The following is a 16,998-nucleotide window of genomic DNA, read 5'->3' on the forward strand; positions in this document are numbered from 1 at the left end:
TCTTTGTGTCCGGCGCCCCCGCCCCGGCCCCCGCCCCGGGCCCCGGCGGCGCCGTCCCCGGTCTGCGCTACTCACTAGTCAGTAATTATGCAGACTCATCTTGCTCGCACCGGCGCCGTGTGTCGTCATGTCGTCATGTCGGGTGTCTCTGGGGCGGAGGCGGCAAGTTTCTCAGAAAGAGCCGTCGCGGAACTTCGCTGCGGTTTATCCTTAATCCCGTAACTAAGTGCGGAGTTATACTAATATGTTGGATGAATCTTAAGTCTAAAGTGTGTGAAGTTATAATGCTGTATAGTGAGGGAAAGATGAAAAATACACATGTATAAGCCACTCATATGTTATATAACTATTGTATGTTATATGTTTATATTGTATTTATACCTAAGTACTTCGCCACCCGTAGGACAGTGACGAGGCAATTTTTTGTGAGGTGCAATATGCATATATTCGTAAATAAGTAAACGCCTTTAGGCATAGAAATGTTAGCTGGCAACCGAGTACGCAAGTGTTCTTCTAACGTGTTGAAATTAGCATTTCCAGCGAGCCCGGCCGAGCAGCGCTGCGCCCTCCAGCGCCCGAAGAACAATTTCATCGCCAACATAATAAATGTCAAAGAAAGATTCCATCGCAGGCTTTTATTTCGCTGAAACATCCCTTCCCTCTTTTATTTCTTTCATCTTTTTGACCAAAAACATAAAAGGCACATGTTTATTTTAAGAGCTCTTCAAGTACAGCCTTTTACGATACGACACTTGGCTTTTGGTTCGGGGGCGCTTCACTATCAAAGGGCTCAAGCAAGACAGCAGCGGGCTATTGTGTTCTATGGCTGTCTCCAGGCAGCGGGGCAGCGCTACACGCGCGGGCGGCAGCGGGGCAGCGCTACACGCGCGGGCGGCAGCGGGGCAGCGCTACACGCGCGGGCGGCAGCGCCGCAGCGCCGCGGCCGGCGCGGGCTATGAATATTCACGGAGGTAATCCACTACTAACCTCGTTGTCGGCACTTTTTGCTCCGGCGCTGAAACCTCCGGCACTACAAAACGTCTGAAAAACAAAACATTTAACGCTCGGTCTACCGCACCATTTACATCTGTGATTGTCTTTGAGCCGCTAGTACATCCGCTGGTAAACTAATAAAATATGAAAGTGCTTTGTAACATTCCGGAGCCGCGCCGCGAGGGGAACAATCATATTTGGAGTTTACGTTTTACTTTCTCTTTTCGTAACACAATACTGTTTCCCGGAAAATACTAAGTTACAGAATGTAACGACGTTAACCGTATTTATTTACATGGAAATTTATTTATATTTTGGATCAAACCGGAACAAAAGAAAAAGGTCGGTGGTTTTAATTTGTAATTTGAGAAGGACCGGTCTTTAATGTTACACTCAAAACAGTTTCGCTTCTTAAGTTAGGTAGTTATAATGGGGCTACTTGTACCTACTGCCTGTGTGTGAATATAAGTACTTAATGTGAAGTGCACAAAATGAATAGTAGAAACGTGTCATTCATAAAAGTTCGATTAGTCATTCGATTGATTTGGATTTTTTCTTATCTGAAACTCTTCTTAGGGGGATTTTGAAAAGAATTGCGGTATTTCGAATTTAAAATTGCTAGCATACCACGCGGTAATGAAATTGAAATGAGATGCTCCAAGTAGTGCTGTGTAATGATGGCTGACTGATTGAAGAGTGCGAGTCCCGGCGCTGCCGCGGGGCCGCTCGCCGCTACAGAATGAAAGTGACCGCGCGGCCCGCATACTGATGTCCCGGCGCCCCCGCCGCCCCCCGCCGCGCCCCCGCCGCCCCCCGCCGCGCCCCCGCCGCACCCCCCGGCCGGGACGCTACCGTATTCCGACCGGGACGCTGATTATTATTGCAACCTTCCAGATAAATAAATTGACCAAGCAATCAAGGATTGGACCCGAAACTTCGTTTAAAATATACAGCTTAATTCCTTCTCGGAATATAATTTAGTTTAAACTTTCTGATAGTGTAGAACAAATTGAATACTAAGTAATTTGTTACATAATTAGGTATCTGCATAGTAGTTGGCGCTGGCCAGTCCTGCAGTGGCGGGATCAGCCGGCAGGCACGGAGCTCGTCGCACAGCTCAGGCGGGTGCATTGTGCAAGATATGCACTTTGAAATTTAATGAGTTCCAAAGACGCAAATGAAAGAGTTCCAATTTTCATTCTTTGTGCGAGCGGAAGCGCATTTTTTTGTTCAGCCGCCACTTCTAGCTGAGAGGTGCTTTAAACTTTTAATGGAATTATCGGCGGAGGGAACCGTTGCCGAGGCTCCGGCGAGGACGCGGGAGGACGCGGGAGGACGGAGGCAGCGCTCTGCTCCGGCAGAAACTACCTCTTGCAGTTCCAGTCATTATGATAGCTTCATATATTGCCTTTTGAGTGGATTTTATCGAGAATCTTTATCGGTACAAGTAGATATCTCCATAACAAACCCCGAGTAGTTAAGAAAGCAATAGAGAGCTTGCTGAATAGTGTATTTATTTAAACTGGAGCATATTCCCGGCTCCGCAGGGGGTTGTAGCGTTTCCTCGTAAAACATTTTACTACAAGCCAACTAGTTCTGAATTCCTTATTTAGATGATACTGCAGACCCTCCATCTGTTCGCTTAAATTCAATCTCTTTTGGAACATGCAAGTTTCAGCAAATAGCATTCTGCAGCTAGTTGCGAGCAGACACACACGTCGCTTCTTTTTAATTTCAAAGAGTGGAGTTACAGCGGCTAATCTGCACCGCGCAGACTTACACAAATTTGGAGGCGACGCACGCGCCGGGCCAGTTGAGACTCTAACACGGCGGAGCAGAGTCCACGGTGCCTCGCTGGCGGAGTGTGTGGAAGCACCTCAATATGCATTCAGCATTACAGCCGCGAATGTTTAGTTTAAATCCGTCGCGGAGCGGGGGCTGCCTGGGGGACGCGGGGGCGCGGGGGGTGCGGGGGGCGCGGGGGCGCTAATGAACTTTTGTACTCATTCGTGTTGTTTCCGCCCTTTTGTTCTATTACCGCGGCGTCCCTGCGCTGTTCCTGTTCTCATGTCACTAAAAAGCTCATGATTTTTTATGTTCATTCTGTTCTGAGTCAGAAGAGAACGTATTTTTAATAATTCGTGAATTTGCAATCTCCCGGGAACAGCAACCGGCTCTCGTTAACTGAATGTGATTTTTCCAACGAGTTTTAAATTTTCATTCGTGGAAACTAGACGGAACTGACAGTTTTAATTTCAGTCATCCCACTTCGTTGAAATATGCATAAGTAATGTTCTTACATTGTCTGCAGCCTCGGACGCCTCCTGTAGTGCTGCAGCATATTTTTCCAGAGGAAGGAATCGGGAGAGGAATGGCATTATCATGAGACCTTCCTCGCTTTCCTGTTAACTGTGTAAACACTACGGTAGTATGTTTGACTAGCGGAAATACCCCCGGTCTAAAATAACTTCTTGCGAAATTCTTTGTAAAGTATTTATGGGAACTATTACATGGAGATTTTACGGATAAATGTTTGAAAAATATGCGGTAGAGAGAATCTGTATACCTCAGTAAATACGTGGAACCTGGGAGTCCTGGGACAGTGTAGTCCATCAGCAGCAGTCAGGAGAAGATACTTTGTTATTCGGTGGATGTTCCCGTTGCAATCGTCGTATTTGTTGGTTACGTGACTTTTTAATATGGAGAATCAAAAAAATCACGAATTTTGAAATTCTCATTTTATTTTCGGGCTTAGATATAACATGCTGCACATGTAGGTTTCGGCTTAGGCTTTCCCTTTTTGCAACACCCTGTATAAACTATAGATCAATGTTGTGGCTGGGAAATACCTAGCCCAGCTGAATAATGCCACGTAACACGCTTGGAGGCTTCACGGTGAGTGTCACCCGTTGAGGCGCGGCGGGCGCGGGCGCGGGGCTAGGCCGGGGCTGGCCGGGCTCGCTGGCGTGGTGGGGGCTCGGCCGGGCTCGCTGGCGCGGCGCCAGCACGATGTGCGATGCTAATTTTAAACGCTTTCGCCCCCCCGCGCCCCGCGCCTCACACTTCATATCCTGCTGGGAAACGAGCCACATTCACATTGAGCTATCATCAGAGCAAAAACAGACTTTTTTGATGTTTTTAAGTTTTCACCATTAACAAACCACCACACGCCAGCAGCCGGCGGCGTTCCCGTCGGCCTCTTCAACACGTACAACTTCAGATATTATATCAGGTATGGCGTTGCCTCCACCCCTTCACATCTATAATAAAATCATGTAGAGTACTTATATGTCGCGGCCAACAATCTACTCTACAGCTGTGTCTGCATCGCAAGCATCTCTCATTCAGCTCAATGCAGTGTCTCAATGTGGCAACGAAACTATTTCCTCAATCTGAAGTTCGCTCGCGCGCGGAGCCAAGCGTCTCGGAGACCTCTGTGGGTGGATATTTATATACTTATATTCACTATTTTGTTTGTATTGTAGTGAGTCTTTAACTTTCATTGATTTTCCATGATCTGCAGCGCAAAACATAAACCACAATATTTGCCTAATCTACTTTAAATACTGTGATTTAAATCACTTGAGGAAAATACGAGCAGGCATTTTAATAGGTCATCATGAGCAGGAACCGCAACAAAGCAAGTGAAATATAAATAAGGCTTATAATAAGCGGCGCAGTTGGCAAGTATTTAAGAAAGTTGGCCAAGTCGGCGCTAAGTAAGCACTAATTAAAACCAGAGTAATCAGAGCCAGGCCGGCCGGGCGGCGGCGGCGGCCGCGGGGTGACCTGTATCCACGAGACCTATTGTTTGTTATTGTAAATTGTAAAAAAAGATTTAACTAAAATGACTTAGCACCTCACATAAAATGATTGTTTCATTAAACGGGGACGCTCATCAACCTGTTCGACCATCTGCCTTATATAAAATAGTAGGTATCAGTAAAATAGTATCTATCTGCTTTGTATAAAAAAGTGGTTAGTTTATGAAAGCATAGGTCACACGTGTGTTGTGTGCGTGTGTTCTTTCTAACCTTTGGACCTAAGCTACGTCCTCTGGACGATGTAAGTGGGAGGATGATGATGGTAAGTTATGTAGGTAAATTATCATCTACATAATAATGAACACACCTATTGTATTATCAAAAACATGAAAATGGTAATTTCCACGAGCAGGAAAACACGACTTTATATTTGAATATTCAACATAAACATTAATTTATGTTTGGATTTAATGGAGTAGGCGTGTTTTTATGAATAGACGCTACGTAATAATAAATTTGAACAGATAACGATGCGCAAATAATCGAACCTCCTACAAAGAGCTGAATAGTCAACACATTAGCGAAGGATAAGTTTGAGTTTTTTTACCATATAAGTGTACATATGCACACAGTGACAAACAGACAACAACATTAGGTACGCAGTGCCAGCAGAGAGTGTTTGCCGAGCGGCTCGCCCGCCGCCGCCGCCGCCGCCGCCGCCCAGTGCGGAGACCCTGGAGGCAGATTGTTATACTAAATGCTTTCGTAAACTTCAAATTATAATATATATGTTTGTTTAGAGGTTGTAAATTTGGATTAGGGTATCAGCTAGTCCTGAATGTAAACAAGATAGTACTTACCATGTTATTGTCTAAGCTGTCTTAAATTATTCCCATGACGTTTGAAGGACATATAGTGCCACAAACTTATCTGTTTCGGTGACAGCTCACATAAATGTTCAATATTTCTTAATTCTATAAGATTTCAAGTTTGCTCGTATTGTTAATTCGCTTTTGCGGTGTTAATAAACCCTTCTAATCTATATCAATGTATAATTCATTAGTAAGTTATGAGATATGGATCAACTTAGTTCGCTCTCACCGGAACAGATAAGTTTGTGGCACTGTAAGTACTTATATCTAACGGAAACTTAACGGAAAGTTTAATTACAGAATTCTCGTGTGCCAAAAATATCACATACCTCCCCACCGAAACAATACCAATTAAATTAACATTAAACTTTTCCTTTTACGCAAACTCCCACAAGTGTTTGCGTTCACCGTGCACACTCCCGCGGAATCATTTATGAAAATCGTTTAGGAAGTTGAAATAAAAGTGAGTGGAACATTGCGGGGGCAGGCGGGGCGCGGGGGGGGACTGCTAATGTGTACGAATATGCCGTGAAATTGACTTTTCATTTGTTCAGGCGCTGGCGGCGGCGGCGGCGGCGGCGGCGGCGCTGGCGGCTCGCCAGGCGGACATGCAAATTGCGTCGCTGGGCTCCTCGGCCGCCGCTGCACACTGCTCGCTGCTCGCGGTCGAGACACTCCCGTATCCTGGTGCAATCACAGTGAGCTTGTTAGCGCGGTGCCGTGCCGCACGCCATGCGCTCATATTTTGTACTTTATCTATTACTGTTCGAGCCATAATACACTCTATTAGCCACGAAAGTGCATTAGATCTTGCAGTCGCATTGTGCAGCATTTTCCAATGCACTTAGTTGACCCTGCAGTTCTACTTTAGGGGATGCAGTCTCAACAAACGGTCTCTCGCTTCACGTGGTGGGCACACAGTTCTTGGGAGCACATGCCAAGTGTCGCACGCTGGAGAGCCCTCGTGACGCCGAGGTGGCTAGTGAGTGCGATGACGTCACTGGGCGGTGACGTCACGCGTGTTGACGCGCGCTGTTGACTCAGCACGGCGCAGCCACTCGCGGCGGCACTCGTGCAGTCGAGGACACAGTGGGCCCGTCGCTGAAACTACAATAAACTTTAGTTTGAATAAACTGATTTGACAGGATAATTATATCATGCTGCTTTCACACAATAATGTCCTACGTACGGCATTTTACTATAAGGTAGAACTGCTGATATTAAAACCGATAAGACAGGATGTGTCCTTGACATGTAGAGATAGAAAAAAAACTCACAGTTCCACGACATCTATACTGTTGTTGGGTTACAAGTGGGGTGACTACGGGGTTGTGGTAAATGACGAATGCAGGATTTCTTGAGGCCAAACTATTTACTGATTTTACCAATTACATTTTACAAGTATGTTGTCTAAGTGACGGGCGCGAGACGACTAGCGTCTGCGCATTGTTCGCTACTGGAAGTTACTAGAAAGCTGACATTGCAAAACGTGACTATAACATGTGTCGCTACATCACTTCCCCCGTTTTTCAAAATTTTTGTCAAAAATTTTCAAGTACAATACGTAATACCTATGTTACAAAAGCCTCTCTTACGGAGCTTTAAACTTGAAACATACAATATCAAACAAAACAGAAATCACAAAATTACATTTCAATACTGATACAAAATTAACAAATCAAACTTATAAATCTCACACAATAACCACTCGGTATAACTACGTAGCAATTTGTTCACTCGCGACGCGCTTATCACATTCCGCTGACCGTGCAAGATGAACGCTGCTACCTCGGTTCCGCGAATACGACCTCGTGTGTGATTGAACCATGTGGGAATTTCCGATCTAAATAGCTTCTCTCGTTGCACCTCTCGTCCATCCTGGTGGGAACTTCCATGAGGACCCTCGAGTGAGCCTCCGCGTGGGGGACCAGTCCACTATGCTCCAGCTCGGCAGCCTCGCAGCGAGGAAACCGCCCAAACTCGCTAACTTCAGAAGCGCCGATTACCGCGCGAAGGTACGATTGCGCGTTCACGACGGAAGGTCAACGGGCGGTAATCGGCGCTTCTGGAGTTAGCGAGTTTTGGGCGGTTTCCTCGCTGCGAGGCTGCCGAGCTGGAGCATAGTGGACTGGTCACCCACGTGGAGGCTCACTCGAGGGTCCTCATGGAAGTTCCCGCCAGGATGGATGAGAGATGCAACGAAAGAAGCTATTTTTAGATCGGAAATTCCCACATGGTTCAATCACACACGAGGTCGGATTCGCAGAACCGAGGTAGCCGCGTTCATCTTGCACGGTCAGCGGAATGTGATAAGCGCGTCGCGAGTGAACAGAGTGCTACGTAGTTTTACCAAGTGGTTTATTGTGTGAGATTTATAAGTTTGATTTGTTAATTTTGTATCAGTATTGAAATGTAATTTTGTGATTTCTGTTTTGTTTGATATTGTATGTTTCAAGTTTAAAGCTCCATAAGAGAGGCTTTTGTAACATAGGTATTACGTATTGTACTTGAAAATTTTTGACAAAAATTTTGAAAAACGGGGGAAGTGATGTAGCGACACATGTTATAGTCACGTTTTGCAATGTCAGCTTTCTAGTAACTTCCAGTAGCGAACAATGCGCAGACGCTAGTCGTCTCGCGCCCGTCACTTAGACAACATACTTGTAAAATGTAATTGGTAAAATCAGTAAATAGTTTGGCCTCAAGAAATCCTGCATTCGTCATTTACCACAACCCCGTAGTCACCCCACTTGTAACCCAACACTGTAAAAATTCGTGATCCCAAAACCGTATGAATATTTCATATTTTGATATTATTTGTAGTAACCATTACATTAATTCTAGGAATAAGCATAAACCGGAATTTCTGGAGCGAATCAATCCCATTTTGATTTCTATATTTTATTTTATAGAAATCTGCCTTTTAAAAATTAGTAACTGAAATTTTAGACACAAAATTTACAAAATGTACGAAGAGTAAAAAAATAAAATAATAAAAAAAAACACGCACTCACGCCTTGTACTAATGTACTCCCTTGCGGGGTAGGCAGAGGTGCATTGCTGCACCCACTTTTCGTAATGAGTAAAATACATGATTACTTTACGACAATAAGGTATCTTAACTTCTGAGGTACTGACCATCCCTCGTGGGACTAGTGGCATGTGTTCAAATACGAGTATCAAAGCGCAGTACGTAGTTATAAAACTCTTAGGAACTGTTTGAATTTAAATTAGTTTAGTTAAATCTATTCGTAGCGATCTCGGTCCTCGTAGCACGTAGCGCTACGCCGTAGCCGCGTGCTACGCCGCGCCGTAGCGCTAGGAGGAACATTGTACAATTACATAGATTAAAACTTCATTTATTAAAACTTAACAAATTTCTAGAACCTAATTAGGAGCAGATATAGCTCATAAATGTATTGTTTTCGTTATTGTACAAGGTAAAAAAGGTTATAAAAAGCTGAAAGTGAGTGCTCAGGCAGGATGTTATTCTAAAGAACTTTTGCTATACGACTCTTATAAATTCGTGAAAAACAATGATATATACATAGATATAGGAAACCACTGTAGAGCAGTAGATATTTGCGGCCCCAGCTGCAGCGTGCGCGGCGCAGTCACCAGTCACCAGCAATAACCGTATGAAGACTCAGCTTTTACAAGATAAATGGAATTGATTCGATTTCATACGAGCTGCTCTTTATTATCTTTTTAAATTAAAATTGTTAATGGAACTGCAGCGTGATTGCTCTGGAAATTTATGTGAAATAAGATAATATAGTTCCATTTAGTGATTCATTCTCGTGAAATGGATTTTCACAATTTTATTGCTTTAATTATTTCTTGATTACTGGCATGGAGTTTGTCGATGAAATAAGTGTATGTTTTGTAAATATACATACATAATTTTTATTCAAATATTCTCACTAGCTTGAGGTAGGTTTGTGGTGAAAAGATTAGCCAGTCAGACTAATGTGAATCGTAGATATGTCCAGACTCTGTCTGAGTTACATGTCTAGGGACTTTTTATACGCCACTAGGGGAGCCTCTTACACCTTACATTACCCTATTAAATCAGTAATACATATAATTTACTTTCAGTATCTTTGTTCATTGCAAACTTTTTCATAAAAAACGGTACCTGGCACTGCAAAGCTACTGGCAGCCATAACCAACCTAGTTGGTTCAGCAATAAAACCTCACAAACAGTACAACTGAATTTCAGAGGTAGTAAACACAACATGACATTCAAAAATTAATAATAATCCTAATCTCACTTAGAAATTTAATATCGGAAAGCGGATAAACCAAGTCATTATTATGTAATATTTTGAATGTACGTAGATTAATTACTATCAAATAACGACAAATATGGCCAAAATATCTTCACAACGCCATTCGATAACAGGCAAAAAACCTAACGTAATTTTTCTGCTCATTCGATGGAATCTATTACCTGTAATTGCATCAATAGGAGAGATATTAGAGAGAATAATAGCAGATATTTCATTACAGACGTGAAAAGGCCCATCACGATGATATTGCGTCCCGGAGTGGCCATTAGCGGAGTGTGCGGACGGGAACAAACCCGCGCCGCGCCGGCTATTCAGCCTTTACAAATACGCTTCCCAAATCTTTTAAGCTACTTTATAGAGCGAAAGTAGAGATTATATCTTTTTTAGGCCTAAAAGTACTAAGTAGCTTTTTGAATAGTTCCTATCTTAAGGGCTTACGTTTACGAACGTAATATGGCGCAGCCGGCCGCGGGCGCCGGCAGCCGCGTGTAACTCATCCCGCCATGATCCCGCGCACCGCCGCCGCCGCCGCCGCCGCCGCCGCCGCCGCCGCAACCAACGAGAGCAATTTAAAAATACCACAGATTGGAATACCACACGTTTATTTACTTACCTCATTTATTTATTATACCGAAGTAAATTAATTTTGTAATGTAGATCATAGTTGAGTTTATTCATATTATGTACGGCTAACAGCTAAAACTTTCAATGCGTTTTTTAGTTAATGTTATCCTTTTTGTGTGTCCCGGCATGTCGGAACTCATTTTTTAAGTCATATAGGTAATTATCAGCAGTTGGTAACATAATAATGTACTAATAAAAATCTAAATGCTAGCCTGAAAAAAACCAATACTATTCACTACATCATGAGTCATCACTCCCGCAGTGACTTGCGGTTGCGTGCCTCACCGCGGCAGATGCAGCTGCAATACACATGCTAACTGCACTACCATTAGTAATATACTAAGTATGTCAAGATTTGGGGCCTGCTTTTCTATAAAATTTATAAAAATAATGGAAGAAGCCGATAGGAATATAAGCCGACTCGGCTTGCAGTCCTTGTCGAAGTAGATGTTTATTAAAATAGAATCCCGATGATAGTAACAAGTTAACTGAGTTTAGTTAAATTTCTCACTACAAACTCCGCCGCTCAGCTCACGTCTAACTTCGTTGCTGTGTGACTTCACCGAACAGCTCCCAACAGCAAGCTAAGTGATAAGTATATTGATGAGTTCATGTTTACACATTCATTTAATGAATGACTCTCATAAACAATATGTGTAGGTATTAAATAAAGGTGTTTTTAATTAGTGAAGTATTTAGAAACATACGTGACACACGTCCCATACAACATTTTATACGTAGATCGGGAAAAGTCACGTAAACATTTTTAATAATAATAATAACATCTAATCACCTACACTGTAGTGAAATAAAAGGTAACGACAACAGGAAAACTAGTTAAGATAACAATCCGCACGGTTAATAACAACATTAACATGGAAATGGGTCTCTCAACTCTGTCACTACACTAATAACTGTAGCAGAACGAGCGCCGTGACGTCCAGTAACGTGATAGATTACGCAATTGTTACTCAACTGAGCCAGGACTGTGGCCACCACACCTGCGCCGTTCGCAGCTCCATTATAGCTCTTGTGGCGCTAGAGATTAGAGTGTAAGGACATGGTGAGTGTGAGCGATGGGGTGTTGAGTGTACATAAACGTATTACGTCCGTGTGGGCACAGTGTAGGTGCTGAGTAGTGGCGGCGATTAACGTCGGCTCTCGTCGATGGCCGGTTGCAGCTAATTTCTATAAACGTTGTTGTACAGTGTAGTTGGCAGACAGTGGTATAGTAATCAGTAGTTAAAAATTAACTTTAAAAAACGAATATTGAAATTTACATTCCGTTATAACAAAAGAAATCCATATGTGAAAGTAATAGTTGACTGTTCGAACGTTCCAACGTGCGACCGGAGCTTACACACTGACATAGCTCTCTGCTGCTCACCAACTCGCTCCTAGTTCACTGTTGGAGGTGGAACAACAGCCTGCCGCAGCTAGCGTGGTGTAGTCCACTGCGAGTGGGTACTCTGTGCTAGTCATGACGTGTAGTGGTTACGCAGCAAAGTGCAGCCACAATGTGTAGCTCGTAATAACTAACATTTTGTTGTTATGATGATGTATCATTTTCATACAGTAAATTCTATATGCGTAATTTTGTATAGGTATCAAATTATTGCTTGGATTTAACGGTATAAACATTGATATATCAAGATTTATTATGTATCTTGTTTTTGGTCAAAGGGAGCTTAGTTTTCGATTTATGTATATATTTTTAAAATAAGGAAATACGTGAAGAATTTTGTAGAAAACAGGAGAATTTAAATGAACTCTCACTGTCAGTGGACGCAGGAGCAGCGGCGCTGGAATGTCCCGGCCCCGGGCTCCACGTCTCTCTAGTCTGTCACGACGACTAGCTTATATTTTTTATATTTAGGCACCAACACCGACGAACTTTCTATTTACTCTTTCAAGAAAACGTATGATAGATATACATTGCGTGTAAAAAACATAATAAGACTTCTAATTCTAGGTCGACTCGTTTCTCGTTCATCGTCGCCGGTAAGACAACTGCCCTAGGCCCTTCTTGAAATTTTATTTATTAAATGCAAGCTTATTACTTACGTTACTATTAGGCTTAACGTTAAGCGTCAATTCACACGTACCACAACCACACCACGTCGCAGCGACAAAATGTGGTCAAGCTGTGGTTACGTGTGAATTGTGTGACAGCGGCTTTTTGCAGTTGCGTTGTGGCAGCGACAAAATGTCGATGTGGTTGTGTTGTCGCTGTCTTTGCGATGTGGTACCCACGTGGTCGTATGCAGTTAATACGGAGAACAGGTTGCCGCGGTGCCGCCGCCGCGTGGCGGCGTTGCCGTTGCGATGTGGTTGCGTTGTGGTTGCGATGTGGTTGCGATGTGGTCGTATTACACAGGTGGTCGATGACAACGGCAAAATGTGGCACGTGTGAATTGGATTATTCATTGTCAATACAAAATATACGCCCGACCACACCGCGTGGTTGTGGCTGTGGTGTGGTTGTGGTACGTCTGAATTGACCCTGAAGTAAAATATTATAATAGTATTATTTTGTTATTACTACGGCGGTGCTACGAGCTACGGCGTAGCGCTACGCCGTAGCGCGTAGCACTCTGGCTGGTGCGTAGCGGCATAGTATTCTTGAGACTCCTGGCCGTAATTCTTAGTATTATTAATCTAATAAATACGTTTTTGCGTCATAGTTATGAAATAAAAGAACTGATCCACTAACTCAGATGCTTGATACTGAACGACGGCGGCGGTGATGGCGCAGTGGGCGAGGCTCCACGCGACTCCACGAGGCTCCTACTTGCTAAATGTTCTTTTTTACTGCATTTTATCTTATCGCAAACATTTACTTAAAACTACTACTGATATTCTTTGGATTTCACTTTCAGCAACAATCTGCACGTATATTGATTTCAGTTTATTTGACGTTTTTTCCAATATGTAATAATAATTATGTTTGTGTTAAAATTATAAAATAAATACTTTTGTACAAAGTTTATTAGCTCTTGCACTACCGCTTTCTACAGGGTGTTGCAAAATTGGTATACTAAGCCGAAACCTACATGTGCAGCATGATCTAAGCCCGAAACTGAAATCAGAATTTGTTAATTCACGTAAAAAATTTTTTTTTCCTTAGTAAAAGTCACGTGACCAACAAAGTTTCTATGGAAAATGATTTTTTTTTTCGCGAATTTTCAAATTCTGATTTCAGTTTCGGGCTTAGATATAACATGCTGCACATGCAGGTTTCGGCTTAGTATACCCTTTTTGCAACACCCTGTATATAACTCTACAATACAGTACATAACTCTACATAACTACAAAACATTTTAAAAATATTTTAACAAAGACTACGTGTGCTACAAATGCAACAAACAATTTTATAACCGAATAAATACGGTTCAATTGTTTATCCGAAAACCTTGTTCAATATTTTGTACAGATAGAGAACTAGCAATAGTCTAAATTTGGCTTTGTGTGATGATCACGGGCGGCGGCCGAGCGCGCTGCATTCTGAGAACCACCGCACAAACATGCTACACAGTTAATACCCCATATATTTCAAACAATAAACAAAATTAGTTACTGTGGAACAAAACAATATCGAAGCATCAAAGCGTGCAAACTATACAGCGTAAAGGTTATAATTACTAAGAGCTCATACCTCCATTATTTTGAATACAATTTTGCGCGATTAAAACGCTGAGTGTCTCTGTTATTATAATTATGACGATGTGTAACAATTTCGTATTAACAAAACAATGGTATCGATTCTGAAGGGCACACTTCCTAATTTTAAAATGAGCTAAAATTTCTAAATTTAACTGACAGCGCTAATTTTTGCTATTCTGAAGGCAACGATTTTAACGGCCAACTAAATTTAATAGGCTGATTTGACGTCTTTAAAATGAGTGTTCCCATACTTAGGACAAATACCAAATGATGGCAGCGAAATATAGATATCATGGAAATATAGTCGTTATTTTATTTTTTTAATCTTAATTTACTTTAAATACATAAAAACATGTTAAAAATATATTTAAAAATATACTTAATGCATTTACAGCCTATTATTATCGTGAAAAGCATAACTATTAGTGTTTCCAATGTGACTCATTATAGGTAATTTAGAAATAAATTACTGGCAACCCCAAAAAAATACATTGACTTTTTCATTGTTTTCTTTCTCCGATTGCCGGGAAAAAATTCGATGGTGATAAATACGATACGAAAGAAAGATCTTAAATTATCCGTGATAGCTACTTGCTTACAAAGGTTTTCATTACACAAGTTTTCCTATAAGGTAAGCCATAAACATAGTGAAATGTTTAAGTACATGTAACTTGACGGATTCGTCTTTGGAATTCGTGTTGATTGTTACGAAGATTTTGTGCAAATCCATTATATAAAATGAGAAATTCGCACCTTATTCATATTCTGCTTATTCGTGTATATTTGCTTACGAAATATTTTATAATTTCAGATGCAAACATAACCTTAAAACATCAGCCAGCAAGTTATATGAAACACAACACCTGCATCAACAAGTATGAAAGGATCCAGTCGCATTCCCGTTCAGACTATCTAAGTTACCTAAACAGAAGGTTAGTATTTATACTTACTATGTAATAGAGTGAAAAAAAAGAAAAACCCATGTAAGTACTTACTTACAAAATTTACAAAATTAAATGATTGAGTGTTAAAGATACCTACTTAAGTACTTCAATCTCTCTTAGCGGTGAAACGATTCATCATCAGCCCATAATCATCCACTGCTGGACATAGGCCTCTCCCAAGGAGTGCCACAACACTCTGTCCTCGGCCTTCCTCATCCAGCCACTACCGGCCACCCGTCTAAGGTCGTCGGGCCAGTGGGCAGGAGACGATTAGCCAGTCTCATTAATTGTCTACCGCTGATTGCATCAAAGTCTATCTTGGTACCAACCTACCTATACATACAGTTTGTTTTATGCAGTGCACTATGTGGTGTAGTGAAAAATATTATAAATTATTCAATTTAGTTAATGTAATTCATATACTTATCATATTATTATTGTTACAGAACTAAATTGAAACCCAGGAAGGATTATAAAATCTTGTCTTCTCGAAGCGACCTCTTCCAAGACTCGTCAGTGCATATAATTAACAAGATTATTATGTTTCATACAAAAGAACTTTGATAGATACATGTGACTATGTTATAAAATGAAATAAAGCTTCTCTAAATTGTGTTACTTTCATTTTCTAGTGGTAATAAAACTTAGTTGGCAGTGAATAAACTTAGTTAGTAAAGCTAACAAACCCCCTCTATTAATTATTTCAAAGATTGACTTTTGGTTACTTTAACAATGCAAAAAGTTTTATTGCTGCCAACATCATAACCATTAATTTGTTTGGATAGAGGGGAGAAGACCTGATCAGTATAGGTTACTATTACTTAACTCTTTAGTTCCTATGTTATGATAATCATTATACTTAGGTAAGAATACTCAAATTGAGCCAAGTACATCTACCTGCTTTATTATTAGCTAGTTAGAAAGATATGTACTGATCATAATCATTACAATTATTAAGAATTAGCCCTACTGTTCATCTTATCATAGGCAACAGGATTTTGATAAGAAGTTTTGTAGTAGGTAGGTAAGTAAGTAGGTACTTTTCTTTGAGAAGAGATGTAGAGTCCTATGATACTTACATGAGTAATAATAAAAAACCTACTTACCTAGGTACTCACCTCTATTTCAGTAATCAAGATAGGTAACCTAAACTTAATGATTCCTCCTACTTACATACCTTTTTAAAGTACCTCTGTACCTACGTAGCCTGTTGATTGTAAGCAACTTCTTACCTATACTTAGATACATAGTTTAATCCATTTTCAGCTTTATTTTTGGTTTATAACCATATTTTAGGTTAGTAAATAGATTAAATATATTCTACCTGTACACAAGGAATAATTAAGTTTTATTGTACCTACCTAATAAGGTACTTACATAAGGAAGCATCCTATCAACAAGAGCCCTACTTTGGTTGATTTTCGTCACAATTTGTACTCTCAGGGTTGGTAAAAATAACACAAATAAGGGGTAATTTCACATATTTATTTCTCCATAAAACAGTACACTTATATCACTGAAATTTGCTTTACTTACTTAAGGAAGACCTAAACTCCAGATTAAATCCATATTTATGCACCTACAACAACGATTTCCCATATATTTCACGGTTTTACTTTTAGAAATTTTAGTATAATTTTAAGAGGCACCTTTCCAGACCCCTTTTAAATTTAGGAAGAAAGTTGCTAATTTTACGTTGACATCGCTAAAAATGCGACCTTCAGAATACCAATTCGACCATCTAACCTAAGTTGAATAGTTTTAACGCTGTCAGATTCAAAATTTAAAGTGACGTCTCTAATTTTGGAGATAAACGGTGCCTTCAGAATGCCAAATAAATTTAGAG

At 41.1% G+C, this 16,998-nt stretch overlaps 1 long non-coding RNA gene across 1 annotated transcript; it reads left to right on the plus strand.

Annotated features, from left to right (window-relative positions):
* Positions 1 to 14,607: 14,607 nt before the first annotated feature.
* Positions 14,608 to 15,764, plus strand: LOC105391221. Its single transcript, XR_007267258.1, has 3 exons — positions 14,608 to 14,839; positions 15,020 to 15,140; positions 15,599 to 15,764. It is a non-coding gene; the product is annotated as an uncharacterized LOC105391221 (long non-coding RNA).
* The last annotated feature ends 1,234 nt before the right edge of the window (positions 15,765 to 16,998 follow it).

This window comes from Plutella xylostella, chromosome 17 (assembly GCF_932276165.1).
Source record: "Plutella xylostella chromosome 17, ilPluXylo3.1, whole genome shotgun sequence".
In the NCBI taxonomy this organism is placed as follows: domain Eukaryota; kingdom Metazoa; phylum Arthropoda; class Insecta; order Lepidoptera; family Plutellidae; genus Plutella; species Plutella xylostella.